This window comes from Anguilla rostrata, chromosome 8 (assembly GCF_018555375.3).
Source record: "Anguilla rostrata isolate EN2019 chromosome 8, ASM1855537v3, whole genome shotgun sequence".
NCBI classification, from domain to species: domain Eukaryota; kingdom Metazoa; phylum Chordata; class Actinopteri; order Anguilliformes; family Anguillidae; genus Anguilla; species Anguilla rostrata.
Window position 1 is genome coordinate 47,167,886 of NC_057940.1, and position 16,979 is coordinate 47,184,864.

Consider the following 16,979-nt stretch of genomic DNA (forward strand, 5'->3'; position numbering starts at 1 on the left):
TGCCAGACCAGTATACTAACCAGAACCTGAATGTACTAGACCAGTATCCAAACCAGAGCCTGACTGTATTAGGCCAGTACCCCAATCAAAACCTATCGGTACTAGGCCAGCATCTCAACCAGAACCTGGCCATATTAAGCCTGTATTATAACCAGAACCTGACTGTACAAGACCATAATCCCTACTGAAAACTAGCTATACCAGGCCTGTATCCCAACCAGAATATGATCGTGCCTGACCAGTATACTAAACAGAACCTGACTGTACCAGGCCAGTACCCCAACCAGAACCTGACTGTACTAGGCCAGTATCCCAAACAGAACCTGACTGTACCAGGCCAGCACCCCAACCAGAACCTGACTGTACTAGGCCAGTATCCCAACCAGAACCTGACTGTACTAGGCCAGTATCCCAACCAGAACCTGACTGTCTCAGGCCAGTATCCCAACCAGAACCTGACTGTCTCAGGCCAGTATCTCAACCAGAACCTGACCTTACTAAGCCTGAATTATAACCAGAACCTGACTGTACAAGGGCATTATCCCTACTGAAACCTGACTATACCAGGCCTGTATCCCATCCAAAACATGACCATGCCAGACCAGTATATTAAGCAGAACCTGAACACAGTAGGCCAGTAACCCAACCAGAACCTGACTGTACCAGGCCAGTACCCCAACCAGAACCTGACTGTACTAGGCCAGTATCCCAACCAGAACCTGACTGTACTAGGTCAGTATCCCAACCAGAACCTGACTGTACTATGTCAGTATCCCAACCAGAACCTGACTGTACTAGGCCAGTATCCCAAACAGAACCTGACTGTACTAGGCCAGTATCCCAACCAGAACCTGACTGTACCAGGCCAGTACCCCAACCAGAACCTGACTGTACTAGGCCAGTATCCCAACCAGAACCTGACTGTACTAGGTCAGTATCCCAACCAGAACCTGACTGTACTATGTCAGTATCCCAACCAGAACCTGACTGTACTAGGCCAGTATCCCAACCAGAACCTGACTGTACCAGGCCAGTATCCCAACGAAAACCTGGCCGCACCAGGCCAGAACCCCTACCAGAACCTGACTGTACTAGGCCAGTATCCCAACCAGAACCTGACTGTACAAGGTCAGTATCCCAACCAGATTCTGACTGCACCAGGCCAGAACCCCCACCAGAACCTGACTGTACTAGGCCAGTATCCCAACCAGAACCTGACTGTACCAGGCCAGTATCCCAACGAAAACCTGGCCGCACCAGGCCAGAACCCCTACCAGAACCTGACTGTACTAGGCCAGTATCCCAACCAGAACCTGACCATACCAGGCCAGTATCCCAACCAGATTCTGACTGCACCAGGCCAGAACCCCCACCAGAACCTGAATGTACTAGGCCAGTATCCCAACCAGAACCTGACTGTACTAGGTCAGTATCCAAACCAGAACCTGACTGTACTAGGCCAGTATCCCAACAAGAACCTGGCTGTACCAGGCCAGTATCCCAACCAAAACCTGACCATACCAGGCCAGTATTTTAACCAGAACCTGACCATGCCAGGCCAGTATCCTAACCTGAACCTGAATGCACCAGGCTGCGTACCACTGGGAGGGAGGGCTTTCAGCTAACAGGAAGCCCCATGACTGATCTCACACAAGAGCACCCCCTCTGGTCTACTGGGCACCTGCGATCTAACTACACAACTCTGCACAGCATGGTAGAATGAGCACACAACCACACCTGCCCAGCTAGGGAACTGGGGAATGAAGACATCAGGGGCTGACATGCACGATAGCATGAGCGTGCCTCTCCCAAATCTGCAGCATGGCATTGTGGGTGGTGGGAATGGGACAGGCAGGTTTGGCTGACTCCAGGACAAGGAGAGGGACACCGGGAGGAGGGCCACAGGGTTCACAGACGGTAAGAAGAGAGACGCAAAACTGCATCAGAGGGGAAGCTCCCTGCGACTGCCTCCTCTCGTCCACTCTGCGGGGGAGCTGCAGATCTAGTGCTCTCAGGGTCGTGCAGCTGCCAATCGGCCGCCGCATTAGCGCAGGCGAGATGGAATTAATCAGGCTTAAGTGACTCGTGTTTCCAACAGTGAACTCTGCTTTCATTAATTCTGAGCCCAATACTAGAGTACACACGTGAAACCAGGTTAACGAAACACTTAAACGGCTGTACTTACTGCTTCTGCGTGTGTGTGTGAGTGAATACATGTATACTTATAAGAGTACAAGTTGTGCATTTATGTAAGTGTAAGTGCGTATGTAAATGTGTGTTTATAAGCATGTGTGCGTACGCGTGTATAGTGTGTGTGTGTGCATACGTTTATGTGTGGATGTGTGTATACAAGCATGTGTGCGTATGCATGCATAGTGTGTGTGTACATGCATGTATGCGTGTGCCTGTATAAGTGTGCGTGTGTGTATGTATACATGTGTGTGAGTGTACAGTATGTGCATACATGTGTGCATGTGTGCACACGTATGTGTGCGTATGCACGCATGTGTGCGTGCGTGTGTGTGTACCCGTATGTGTGTGTGTATGCGTGCGTGTGCACCCACATGTGTGTGTGTGTGTAAATCTCACAGCTGGGTAGGACCTGTAATTAAGCCTCATAGCGCTCTATTCAGTGTTTTTCTGTGGGCTTAACAAGCATAGCATGAAGCCTGCTAGTGCCCCGCACCCCACTCAGGTGCTAACAAGGTTGACACCAAAACACGCCAATCAATCCAATACAAATCCCCGCTAGCTCCTTTTTATCACATTTTTAACGACCTTATCAGGCCTGTCAGGTGATGGTTGCAATGCTGGATTCAAGCAAAATTTCAAGCAAAAATCCAGTAGATTCCATCTGCGCACACAATTTTGCGACCCAGCCGCGTCCTCGTGATGTCATGTATGTTATACGGCGCAGCACACCCATCAGCAGATCATCCAGCAACGAGCATCGTCGACCAGAGGCTACACACGCAAGCCCCTCCATGCACAATGCAGCAAACGGCCAGTTCCTGGTCCACTGATTACATGATTACTGGCCCATTATCAAATAGGAAGCAATCCACCATCTGACTTGGTGATTGGCTACCGATGATGTCGCTGAAGTTAGGCAGCACTCTAGGAACAAAGGTGAGCAGATGCCATCCCGAAGAGCATGATGGGTCTCCCGGTCCATGTCCAGACTGGGGATCTCACATGGGGCAGGGCTGCCCAACCCTGTTCCTGGAGCTCTACCATCCTGTAAGTTTTCACTTCAACCCTAACAAAGCACACCTCATTCAACAGCAAGAGCAAGGCTGCCCAACCCTATTCCAGGAGATCTAGCATCCTGTAGGTTTTCACTTCAACCCTAACAAAGCACACCTCATTCAACAGCTAGAGCAGGGCTGTCCTACCCCATTCCTAAAGATCCCCAAAACAAAGGTTTAACCGTATTCAGTTAAATTCAATTTCATTTGTTTACAGCTTTTCTTTTTACAGGGACATTGTCACAACAACGCTTTACAGAAAGAGGAAACTGGGAAAAGATTTGGCAGAACTACGCCAGAATCCCCCAAAAATTCGGCAGGTTATGCACAGACAATCCCCAGTGGGAAGAAACAAAAGTCAGTGGTGAGAAAAATATGACTGTTGGGAGGAACGCCGATATTCTGTTCTTCCCAGGTGGTTTGGTGAAGAGTGGAAAAGGTGCATCACATGCGCCCTGGATGTTAAAGGTGCATTGCATGAACTGTGTCCTGGATGTTAAAGGTGCATCGCATGAACTGCGTCCTGGATGTTAAAGGTGCGTCGCATGAACTGCGTCCTGGATGTTAAAGGTACATCGCATGAACTATGTCCTGGATGTTAAAGGTGTGTCACATGAACTGCGTCCTGGATGTTAAAGGTGCGTCGCATTAACTGCATCCTGGATGTTAAAGGTGCGTCGCATGAACTGCGTCCTGGATGTTAAAGGTGCATCGCATGAACTGCGTCCTGGATGTTAAAGGTGTGTCACATGAACTGCATCCTGGGTGTTGATGGCACTTGGGGGTGATGTGCAAGCTGTGCTTTCTGTTACCTTGGCTTAACCGGTCTCCCACCTTTCCACTGAGACCTTTCCCACAACGCACTGCGTCTCAGCACAGGGCACACACACCAGAGACGCATCTTTTTATGGAGACGCCGTCACAAAGACGCTTTGCAGGAAGGTAAGAAAAGAGGGAAAAACTAAGCCTGAACACTCCCAAAAAAAGAGCCATAAAGTGAGATAAAAAACACTCAAACAGCATCGAGAAAAAACTCCCCGCTGGGAAGAAATCTCCGGAGGAACCAGAATCTAGAGGGCGAGCCTATTCCCCTGACAGCCTGCTCTGTGCCACTAACATAACACAGGGACAACAAAATGTATTTATCCCCAGTACCAGAAACCCCCGTTATCAACGGGAGAGAGAGAGCCGAACCTGGGGTACACCGCAATGACGTGGGTGCGCTACGCGGGTTCCAACTGACGACTGACGAGCACCTATCCTGGGACCATACCAGCACAGGGAGCAGCCCCCTCTGACTACAATGTCTGTGGATGTATTTCTGCTAACCCTGACCCCTGCAACCGTAGCGCCAATCTCCGCAGAAACCGGGTCCGCCACGCCATTCACGCGCGCTGGCGCCCCGTCCGCCAAGACGGTTCTGTCCAGTTCCAGGATGTTTTCCATTCGCCAAAGCAACAGGAAAATTGCGGGTTTTGTGTCGGTTGTCATAGGGAATTGGCTGTCTGGCTTATCGCCTCAATTTCATACGCAGTCATTAACATCACATATCAATTAATTTCACGTGCTCGTTACCCAAACCGCCTTCCCTCAAAGGATTTTCACTTGGGCGTATTTTTAAATAAAATTAATTTTCCTGATTAAGTGCTAATTACACCGATTTTCCTCTTAAACCGTGAGCATTCATCTCTTTAATTTTCGAGAGAAACGGGGCTCCAAAATGAATGTGGGGGGGCTAACTTCTAAATGCCGGTGGAGCCGCAATCGTTTCGCTCGTCTGCTCCACGTTCACAAAAGGCCTGCGGGTAGGCCAGGGCCGGATTGTTACCAGGGCAAGCAGGCGTGCAAATGGCCAACTGAACGCAGACGTAGTTTCTATGGGCGCGACTGCTTGAATAACAACGAAGCCAGGGTCAATAGGACAGAATGAAGGGCCGTTTTTTGGTGGAGTAGACGCACTCATCCTCAGTTGGGCAGTGGACCTCACTGCAGCAGATAATAAAATAATACTACCTGCATTGTACACAATGCACAGGAAGTGGTCATATGGCATATGTAAGCCTGTACTACCAGAGAGTAAAAATAAAACCAAACTTCAGCATTGAGGCCACAAGGGACTAAAAAGGAATAGGTGCTTGCTGCTCACTTCCTGGCTGCTGCTTTCAGAGTGGGGGGGATGAGTGGGGGTGATTTGGTGTGGCCAGTATGACCTGCTGAGAAAAACAGCACACCCCAGTGAAGTTATCCTGTTATCCTGTTGATCAGCATACTGGAACCTGCTGGTCTAGCATCACCAAGTGGAAACTACCAGCATGACCAACACCTTGACTAAACAGGCCTGCCTCAGCCCTGTTTCACAAAGCAGGATTACAGAGTTAGCTGGAAAACTGTGCTGAGTAAAACCCAGAACCCTCCCAAATCTGGAACATGGACTAGTGAAAAAAGCTGTTTCGGGTTTTACTCAGCACAGTTATCCAGCTGACTCCGTAATCCTGCTTTGTGAAACACCTCCCCAGCACAGCTAGCCAAATCAGCATAAAACCAGCACTGGCCAGCTTTTACCAGCAGTACAGCAACATCAGCCGACTTGGAACTTATGCTGGTCAACGGTGCCTTCTATCAGTAGGGTCAAAACTTGTGTTCTTTAGAAATATACAACCAGATATGTTTGGCTTCTGTAGCACACCAATCCGGGCCATCCACACACACAAAGATCGTGGAGCTCAAACACTTCACAACAGATCTCTTCTAGGCAACAGATCTCCATCCCTGTTCCTGGTGCCACTGGCCTACCATCTCAAAAAAACCTGAATGACACCTTAGCGATGGCTGGAAGCAGCTACAACACAGGTGATACCTGGGTTTTTATTTTTTAATCGGTCTATCTGCAATGAAATCTGTATCAATAGCAGTCCAGCGGATAGTGAACACATCATCACAAAAGATCCATCCCACCCCAGCCACCACCTGTTCAACCTCTTGCCGTCTGGAAGGAGACACAGGAACATTGCAGCTCTGACTTCCAGGAAGAAAAACAGCTTCTTTCCCAGGGCTGTGGTACAATTAAACAATGCTGCTTTTACCCCTATCCCTCCCCCCCCCCCCCGTGTGCAATAACTGGAGCACAAGCCCAGTACTTTTATATACATTTTTATTTATTATTTACTTTTTCATTTATTTTTATTTATTTATTTATTTATGTTTTAATTGACAATGTTTATCAGTCCTTTATTGTTTTTTACTTCTTATCTTATCTTGCTATATGTGCTGTGCACTAAGAGGGTTCTGTAATTTTGTTGTCTTGAACAATGACAATAAAGCTCTATCTATCAATTAGAGCAGAACGTGTATCAAAGGTGCTTGACGGCACAACCTTTACATCTAATTACTCTGAGCAGTGTCAAAAGCCTCACGCATTTACTAGACTAGACAGTCACTCTGAAAGGTAGACTATGGGGCGTGGAAATAAAACTGCACTCGGCATGCAATCCAGGGGATCCAAACGGTGTGTAGAACACACAGGAACACCTTTCCGAGGCTGCCCTTCATGTTAAAACCTTGGGGCACTTGGTTCTTGGATCTCAGTAATACATGTCATCATCACCCGAAATTCACAGACAGCGAGTTCACTGTAGTACCACTTGAAGGATATGTTTTAACTGCAATAGTTAAGCAACAATTCTTAACTAAAATTCATAAACAAGGCACTGCCAAAAAAACGTGTTCCCCCGTGGCAGGGTTTGCCAGGTTAATCCTAGGGAACTACTGGAAGTGTCGATTCTCGGTTTCATTGAAATTCAGGAACGAGTTTAGACCCAAGAAACAAAGTGTGGAGAGTTAACTGTGTAATTAATCAATTGCTTTAATTAATCTATTAAGCGCTGAGTAACAATGAAACCCAGCAGACCCTGTGGCTCCACAGGGAGAAGGTTGGGGATGTCAGCAGAACCTGTGGTTCTACAGAGAGAAGATTGTGGACCCCAGCAGACCCTGTGCTTCCATAGAGAGAAGGTTGGGGACCCCAGCAGACCCTGTGGCTCCATAAGGATTAGGTTGGGGAACCCAGCAGACCCTGTGGCTCCATAAGGATTAGGTTTGGGACCCCAGCAGACCCTGTGGCTCCACAAGGAGAAGGTTGGGTCTGCTGGGTTCCCTGCCCTACAGTGAGAGACAGCCCCAGGTTGAACCACAGGTGTGGGCGACAGTGTAAAGCAGGGCTGCAAAACATGGGCTGCCACCATTTTTGGGATATTTGTGCCGACTGTGTTTTTGAAACAGGCAATTAATTTACACAGTCTGACAAAAATCGCTGAAAAAAAAGTTTGAACGTGTATCTTGTGTATCTGTTGAAAACATCTATATTTAGCCTACATTTTAGGCATTTGGCAAACGCTCATATTCAGAGCAACTTTGCATTCTTATTAAACACACAACCAATTTACATAGCTGGATATTTTACTTCTGCGGTTCAGGTAAAGTGCCTGCTCAGATATCAAACCCTCAGCACACTACACGGCACTGCAATGCATTGCATTACACTACACTACACTACACTAAACGACCCCTGGGCACAAACCCAAACAGGGAAAGAGTCCCTTAAAGGACACCCAATCATTCTGTTAATTATAGAGACAGGAGAATGATCAATGGTTTACCTTAAAATTAGCATTCGACACAGATCTATTTGGGACACGAAACAATCTGACAAATAATAACCTTGGAAAATTATTAGGCATTTTCAAAAATTAAATTACATTTTTAAATTCTGATTACAAAATAGTCCCTACAAGGCCGAAGAATGCATACTAATGCTCAGAGGGCTAATATAGTTTCACTCGGTATTGTTTTCTCAAAATAATACCATCCAAGACTCTGAATTATTGTGAGGTGTGGGTGTGTGTGCGCGCCATGGGTCAGCCTCTACAACAAATAATGTAAAAGGAAAGAATTCACTATTACAACCATTTGAATGCTGACAGGGTTAGAGAATGCCTTCTGGCATCGCACAGTCGTAATCCAGAACCGACAGAAACAGGTTTGAGATTGAACATCATACGATGGGACAGTAGAGGTTGGAAACGTTTATAAAACCTCTTTCGGAACCTTTTCAGTATCTCCACATGTCCACCACTGTTCGAAACGGGGGAAATGGGAATTTTTTTAATAGTCGAGAAAAAAGTTTTGCATAGCAGGAAGTAAAACAACAGCAAGCATAGCAAAAAAAAAAATTAAGTTACGACACAGTCACCCAGATTCCTCAACTTTCATTGGCGCATCGTCCAGTCGCTGCGTAAATTAACCGCAACGTCTACACACTCGTTCAGCTCCAAAATGAAGTAAAATAACGATTCAAAAAGGTTGCTGATCAGAAAAATGTAAATACTTTTAAATAAAACATTTATTTTTTTCAAAAATCACATTCACTTGTAAACTTGTACGTTTTGAAATAAACGGATTTACTTGATAAATACAAGTAATTTCTGTCAAAACTGTCAACTTTTTTTGGTTAGGTTTAATCCATGACAACTGGGTTTTAGAAATGTCTCAAACTACGTGGAGACGCAGACGTTTCGATCTAGCCCCTTGGATGCCCTGTGTATAAATTAGTCACCGTCTCACCATTACCGTGTCTGCCGCAACGAGATATTAGTCAACATATAATTATTGATCTACGATTCTTTTTCGACGTCATCTACACCGATTTATTTGCAGACCTAGTTTGGTTACGATCAATACATTATATTCACATTACATTCAGTTGCAGTCTTACGTGTGTCAAATGCAGGGTAGCCATTTGCGTGCATGTGGAGCAAGTTGAGCGAGAGAACGTCTTCACTTACGTAAATGGCTGATGCATTTTTGGATTTTTTTTTTTTTTTAATTGAACAACCATCAGCTCCACCGCACACACCACTTTTCGCCCACTAACGCTGTCAAAACACCCCTGTTTCCAACATTAAAACGACCGCTAGTCACATAAGTTCACAATCGAAATTATATTTTTGATACAATGATCGGGAAAAAACACAATAAGTAGCCCATGTACCGGATTCGCATTGTGTGCACTCACTGCTACTGTACTTACACAGCCGTGAAGACCAAGGACTCGCTCAACCGATCTGGGTTAACCCCTAGAGACACGAGATGAAACAATGAAACGGATTCTGGAGCCCTAGACGAAACGATTTCCCCACTACTCTTAATTATTTCCCCATTAATAACGCACGGCGTCGAAAAGTTGAGCATCGTAACCCAGTAGGCTATACTCCGTTCACTGGACGCCGAGAACCCCGAGACCGTTTTAATGTGCTTGGCTACTTCGAACTGGGGTGCTGTTGATTGCCAGCTACAACATTGATATAACAATTGTCTTGGCTTTGCACCACAATTTCACCAACCGTATCTAATCCCTCGGTAGCCTTGAACACAAAGACCGACACATCAGGAAGTCAACCGATCGTACGAAAGCCATTCGAAAACCCGCCGTGGCTATTTTAAATTTCCCATTCCACCTCGACTAGGCCGCAGTCAAATCCTCGGCCTCACCTGACTCGCCTTTACCCCTCAGGTTCCACTGGCTCCGGGTTCAATTTCCGATCCTGAAGCGCTGCAGCAGTTCCTCACGACCAGTCCCCGGCACCGGCAGGCAACACAAAAGCGCTGATTGGGCCCCGACAAGCGTTCATCCCCCTTGGTCTCTGCCCAGACAGACGGGTTATTGGTCGGCGGCTGTGTCGGAGACGCGCCCCTATTAAGGTGTGTGTTGTTGTCTGTGTCTTGAGGGGAGGGGACAAGAACCAACGAAATGATGGGAACTAAATGGGTTGTTATGCGCTCCGTGTAGACGGCGCAAGGCAAGCTCACTACAATGACAGATAAATTGTGGCCAGCCATATTATCTCCCTTGCCATTCCGCCGGGGCTACTGAGTAGATTCCAGAGGAACAATACAGCCAAAGCGTAACTGTCACCTTTTTAGTCTTTCTGAAATTCCAAAAGTTTCCCATGAAAAAATACTGCGGAGATAATGGTACATCGTTTCTTGATTTCCAGAGGCCTACCTATTCTGTAAAAAAAAGGAAGAAAAAAACAGTAATGCTAAAGTTGAATACGCCCACGGATGATGAACGACAGCTCACAAGCTAATTAAATGAACAGTCCTGATTGTTTTAAACAATAAAATACTTAACTTACGACCCCCGTACGTGCTCATTACAGGAGCACTTCATTCTGAGTGACATTTATTGCTCTGATTTGTGACTAATTGGTGCATAATTAGAAATTAACACTAAGACACGCAGGCTAGTGTATGCCATGGCTAAATTAGAGTGGTCGATTATTAGCTAACTGTGTTGTTAAATATCAGAGCACCTACGGCGTTGACCAAGAACTGTTAACAGTATAATTTACGTTTTTTTTATGAACAGTAGACGGATAGTCGACATTGTCCATGACCTGACTGACACAATAAAGGTGAATTCCTTCCAGACCGCGGCCTCTGATGCTGCATTATGAGTCCACTGTCAGTTCAGTATACGGCAAGGCCAAGACACTGGTGCACCACCCAATCTAAATGACCAGTGACCTTTGGGCATCTTAACGCACATGCATAACCAAAGACATAATAATTATAAGGGGGTCTACGGTAAACTGTTAGCTTATTTATCAGATTCACTCAGACTTAGGTAGCCTACTACATACTTTCCTTTAAAAGTTGATTTTAAAAATGGCTATAGATTCCAACACAAATATGCTGACCGTGTTAAATATGTTTTAATGGTATGAATATTAGTTGCGTTCCCTTATAGTTGCAAAACACATAAAGACTTTTTTTTAAAAACGAAAATCATATAGGCTATTCGCTTGTTAAAATGCAATAATACAAACATTGCCCATAAAACGTGGAATAGAAAGAGGATTTAAATTCACGAGTTCAAAAAAAGGGAAGTAATTTTAAAAAGACATGCGTTAAGAGTCCTACATTGGAATTCAGCAGTGAAAAATTGCAGCCGGTTGTTAATTCATATTCACAGTCGGTCATTTCCAATAGTATGAGTCTCTGTGATAACATGCATTTTGTAAAATTTATTTACAGGGCTAATGACAGAAATTCATGTCTATTGGAAGCTCGTGACAGATCGTCGCGCTACAAACACCATTTAGACTACATTCTGAACTGTGTTAAGCACGTTTTGATATGGAAAACGCCGTTTGTTTTTTGTTGGGGGGGGGGGGGGGGTACTATTATCTGCCACACACAAAGACTGTTAGCTTCGTAGCTACTCGTTCAACAACATCCCACTTGGCTAAAAGCGAGTTGGAAAATGTTCATTGTTAGCGGTTGCAATGCTAATTACGCCCTCTAGTGGTGCAATTGTGCGCAGTCCCGTTTGGCAAACGGGCAGGTTGGGGAGACATTGTATAGCTATGGTACAACCACTGTAACCTGGTGGTTCTCCTGCCAAAATAGGGTTTGCTTTACGCCTCCGTCGGATATTCGAACTGCCATTTCAAGTAAACTACTAAAAATATGGTCTGAGGTGCCTTGTATTAAAACCATACGTTCGTTAAATTGACAGCAGCGTCCCGCCACCCTTCTAAAGGCTTCGGCGTCGGTCTCTCCATCGAATATCCGCTGGGATTCAGCGTAGAGTAGCTAAAAGAAGCGTTTAAGTTAGGTAATGACATCACAGGTTGTGGTTAAGCGTGCCGAGTTTGTCCAGACGTCAAGCCTACAGCCTAAAACAGAAATGCCATTACCTTTAAAATCCTAGACTGACGTGTCGCGTTGAAAATATGTAGTTGTGCAACTCTTTACATTCCAGAGGAGGCTTCAGAGTCATAACATTTTTTGTAGCCCATATTGACCAGACTTATTTTCCTCAAAAGTCCTCATTGGGACATTTTTCCATTAAGGTGGTTGATTGTTGTTAAAAAAAAAAAAAAGAAAGAAAAGAAACTTCCCTCGCTTACGGTTACTCGGCTATTACTCTGCTATGCTACCGGCACACGTAGTCTAGTATATTCATCGCATGCAGTGCGAAAATCCGTTTCAAGCAGAACATTAGGCTGCTGCCATCGTTGTAATATCAAATATAGGCTAAAAAGGCTTACGTCACGCATCACTGGCGCGTTAAATATTCTACTCTGACGGAGTGCCTTTCGACTCAAATGCATGTTATGAGATAGTTTCAATAGATACGCAATCCATGCAATAAAAACTGTAAATAGAGTAGGCTATACGCCAACAATAATAACATTTTTAAAAAATTGTACATATTTCATAAATACGTGCTATTTTAGGGACTGAATTTTAGTCAAAGTGGTCCAGCAGAGGTGAGACCCCCTCCCCCATCGTGTATTTCTTTATTTATCGAGTTAAAAAAAAAAAATTATTTAATTTATTTAAACCGTGCAATGGTGCCCCTCTTGTCAGGGATAAACAATTTGGGGGCGGAAATAGACCACAATCACCGGAAGTCGACGGTCGCAGCAACCGTTTCCACTGTGTTCCTAGCCTAGGACCTAGGGCGGGAGGGCACAGAGAGATCTGATAAGTGCAAGGTGGAAAATCAGACAAGGGCTATGGGCAAGCCCATGCAAATCAACAGCACCGAAGGACGACAAATGGACGTTTGCATGCCCCGCATTAACAGGGACGTTCTGTTCCATTGCATGATGTAATTAATGCAAATAACAAATAAAGTTTTATAGACCTATAAAAATCGCCTTTATACGAATCTTGCTGGCCAGGGATTTTAAAATGGGAACCTGAGCAGCATCGGGCTAAAAACATGATAATGACGTCAACTTAAGGGCCATGCAGTCTTTGATGGGCCAGCAGAACCAACCAGATCTAGTTTCGATCACGAGGCAACTCGATTACACTTAAAACATCTAACTGACTGAAGTTAGAACGAGCTCCGTTTCTAACGCGTTGACGTTTTATTATTAGTGGTCCAAGCAGCGACGCTGTTGGAACCCTATTATATCTGTTAGGATTATTATTACGGGTCCAACCAGCGAAGCTGCTGGAACACTATTGTATCTGTTAGGATGATGATGATGATGATTATTATTATTATTATTCGCTAAAAGTGTCTGAGGCTCAGCAACCATAAGTCCTAGACCAACCAAATTTGGTAGGTGGGTTCCTATGCCCCCCCACTACTCAGGTACTACAAATCACCTATGTCGGCCAGATGGTGGCGCTATAACAAAGGGTCATGCTTAAGAGGCCATAACTCCCACACCATAAGTCAGATCAACACAAAACTGCATCGACCTATGCATCTGAATGTGCTCTACAACTTTGCTATTTGGACCACCTATGTCTGCCATATTGTTTGCCCGCCATTTTGACTTTTTTTTATTAGTTACGGCGCAGAAGCTGAAACCAGCAACATTCTGGACTGAATGAAATAGGAAAAGACAGGGGGCGGAGCAAAGTGAACTGACATAAAGAGTCCACCAATAAAAAACTAGAGGCACATCTCCGTGCATAACAGGGAGTCATTTCGGTTCTTCATACTAAAATGTGCATGTAAAAACAAAGTTCTGTGGATCCCCCCCCTCCACCTCTTTGATGTAAAATCCCCTTTCTGTCCTTTGCCTCCACACATACTGCATGCCCCCCAACCCCCACCTCACACTCAGAAACTCAGGCCCAGCTGTCTATTCTTGGCACTGCACATTAACATTGCTGATATATCTCATATAATAGCATTGTGGGTAATGATGTGAGTCTTTCAAGCCAAGAAGCACGTGCACTGGTGATCACAGGTCAAATCTGGCATGCTCGAGAGTATCACAACGCACAAAAACGGCTTAATAATCCGCTGGAGAGTATAAATAAAGAAATAAATCCATGCACAATGAAAGATGGTGTATATTTATTCCAGTTTATCCATGCACTCAGAATATGGTGGTCCAGATTAACTCCAGATGAACTGTGGGGGGAGGTATTTACAGAGTAGGTAGTGAGGTTCTTTGAGGCCACATCAGGTCATGCACTGGGATTTCTGCTGGATCTGATGTTTGACCCTAATCCAACAAATGAATGAACTGACAATATGAAAAAGGGCAATTTTACATTACATTACAAGCATTTGGCAGACGCTCTTATCCAGAGCGACGTACAACAAAGTGTATAACCATAACCAGGAACAAGTATGACGAAAAGCCTATAGAGAAGTACCGGTCCAAGTGCAGGGAACAACCACATAGTTCAACTTGGACCCTGAAGGTTAAACTGGTTAACACTAACACAACGAGAACGGCAACAACGCAGTCTATGGAAAAAATACAAGCAGTAGTTAAGACAGTTAATGCACCTAAGTCACCTACGAAACAGCTGCCTAGTTACAACCCTAAGCTTACAGTCATTTACAGGGGGGTAGGGAGGGATGGGGAGAGGATGCAGCTTGAAGAGGTGAGTCTTCAGTCGTCGTTTGAAATGGGTCAGTGTCTCAGCTGTTCTGACCTCCACGGGGAGGTCATTCCACCATCGTGGGGCCAGAACAGACAGGAGACGTGTTCTGGAAGTGCAGGTGCGAAGAGGGGGAGGTGCCAGGCGTCCTGAGGTAGCAGAACAGTGGGATCTGGCTGGCATGTAGCGTTTGAATATCTTGTGGAGGTATGCTGGGGCTGATCCCTTGACTGCCTGGTATGCTAGGACCAATGTTTTAAATTTAATGCAAGCTATAACAGGCAGCCAGTGGAGGGTACAGAGCAGGGGAGTGACGTGGGAGTGTCTGTGGAGGTTAAAGACCAGACGAGCCGCAGCAATGATTGTGGAAGGCCATTTTTGGAAAGGGGGTGGTGGGGCTTTGTTTAAAACTGGTTGTGCCCTGCAAGTTGGCGCTGCTCAAATTTGAGAAGGTGTCAGCATGGTGGTCAAATTAAAAATGGGGTCTGTGCAGATTAGAAGGGTTTAGCACTGGTCTATGAACCCAGGCAAGAGAACAAGTAGTATAAATGCCAATTTCAGCAGTGCTGTCTGCTGTCTGTAGCTTATTCTTCTGCCTAGTTGGCTTTGCAGAGGTTAGGTCTGAGTAGTGTTCACTCTGTGAACTAAACTGTGTTCTTGGCTAGAAATAGCTGTACAAAGTAAGTATTGTATCTTACTGAACCTGTGTTTAGTAGTTGTCTATGACAATGCACTTTTTGTACGTCGCTTTGGATAAAAGCGTCTGCCAAATAAATGTAATGTAATGAGTCCAAATGTTTAACGGAAAAACTCTGTATTTGAAATGACTCCCAGGCCCAGGGCCTAGCCTGAGGGGCCCTAAGCAGGTCTGGATTTTGGGTCCCCACCCAACCTAACATCTTAAATAATATATGAATATTTTAGAATAATTAGGGGGCCCACTGGTAGTCACAGACACAGTCACAGTTAGTAGACACTCTTGTCACTTATTGAGACTAGTCAGCTCTGCTTGGGCCTGTGTTTGGGTTAGAATTTGCGGTTGTTCAAGATGAGAGAGAAAGGGTTACGTTGAAGGATAGGGCAAGCTCTCCCTGCACGATTTTGGACATCTCTCAAAACAAGTAACGTAGAGTACACCCACGCAAAAAATTACGAAGCCCACAATAAAAGCAGAATATGTCAGAACATATGTCATGAAACAAGACCAGGTTAAAACCTAGTATATGGCTGGACCTAACAGTGTTTCCTCTAGGATTTTTTTCAGCAATGGGGGAAAGGTTTTTGTTGTACCTATATTAGCCTCAGTGGCTGAGAGCCATGGGTGGAACCTTGTCTTGTCTACCCATTTAGGGTGCCAGCCTGATAGCCTGTCCTTAGTCTTCCTTTTCTCTCCTCTCTCCTGTCCTCCTCCACTCTCCTCTCCACTCATCTCTTTCTGCCCTCTCTCCTGCTTCACTCTGCTCTCCTATTCCACTCGCCTCCACTACTCCTGCCTGTGTACTTGTCTAATAAGGTTACATTTGAGACTGAGTAACTCACATCACAAATAGTTGATCACGCAACCAATAAGAACATTAAAATATTGTAGTAGCCACCACTAACGTTACATATTTTAGAACTAGAAGGCATTTCTTTTCCCTTCAAAACTGGGGCATAGCTAAGAACCTTGAGCCCCTCTCTAGCGAAAGTAACGTTAGAGCGAGAGCACATTATTGACCACCCGAGGGGCGGGACGTGTATCGACCACCTGAATCGCTAGTGTATTTACTTCATAATTTATTAGAGAGAACTGGACATCGTTCCTATTAAAATGTAATTCCTGTAAAAATACACATAATAAACTGTCTAAATGTGAAAAACCAACTTCATACATATACATTTAGTTATATTAATACAACCTTATTTACTATATCAACTTTAAGACAAGCAACACGCTTGGAATTATCTCATCGCGATTCAAACTACTTTCCTAACAGCTATTTTGCGTCCTGCGACTTGGGTTACAACTGTGAACGTGTACGGATTCCTGGACATGCCGATAGCGACCACCCTTTCTCATACTAGCCTCAAATACACAAGACGGGACACTTATACAGTATGCTAGCAAATTGATGTCAAGTTCCATTCATTTATATGGGGTGGTCGATACAGGTCCCCTGAGCAACCAAAAGCTAGCGCTGGGCCACCTCTGACTTATTTGCCAGCACTGAAAAAAATTGCGAAAGTATTTCTTATATAGTTGCAAATCTGTTTCATTATTTCACGATATTGTGGCGCACTTGACAAATGGAGGCAGAGACAGGA

General features: G+C 45.1%; 1 protein-coding gene across 2 annotated transcripts in view; it reads right to left on the minus strand.

Annotated features, from left to right (window-relative positions):
- Positions 1 to 10,050, minus strand: part of gatad2b (GATA zinc finger domain containing 2B) — a 49,608-nt gene extending 39,558 nt beyond the window's left edge. For both annotated transcript variants that reach the window (XR_010332043.1, XM_064348457.1), the window contains exon 1: positions 9,795 to 10,050. The gene's annotated coding sequence lies outside the window, so the exon portion shown is untranslated. The remainder of the gene's footprint in view (positions 1 to 9,794) is intronic.
- Positions 10,051 to 16,979: the final 6,929 nt, after the last annotated feature.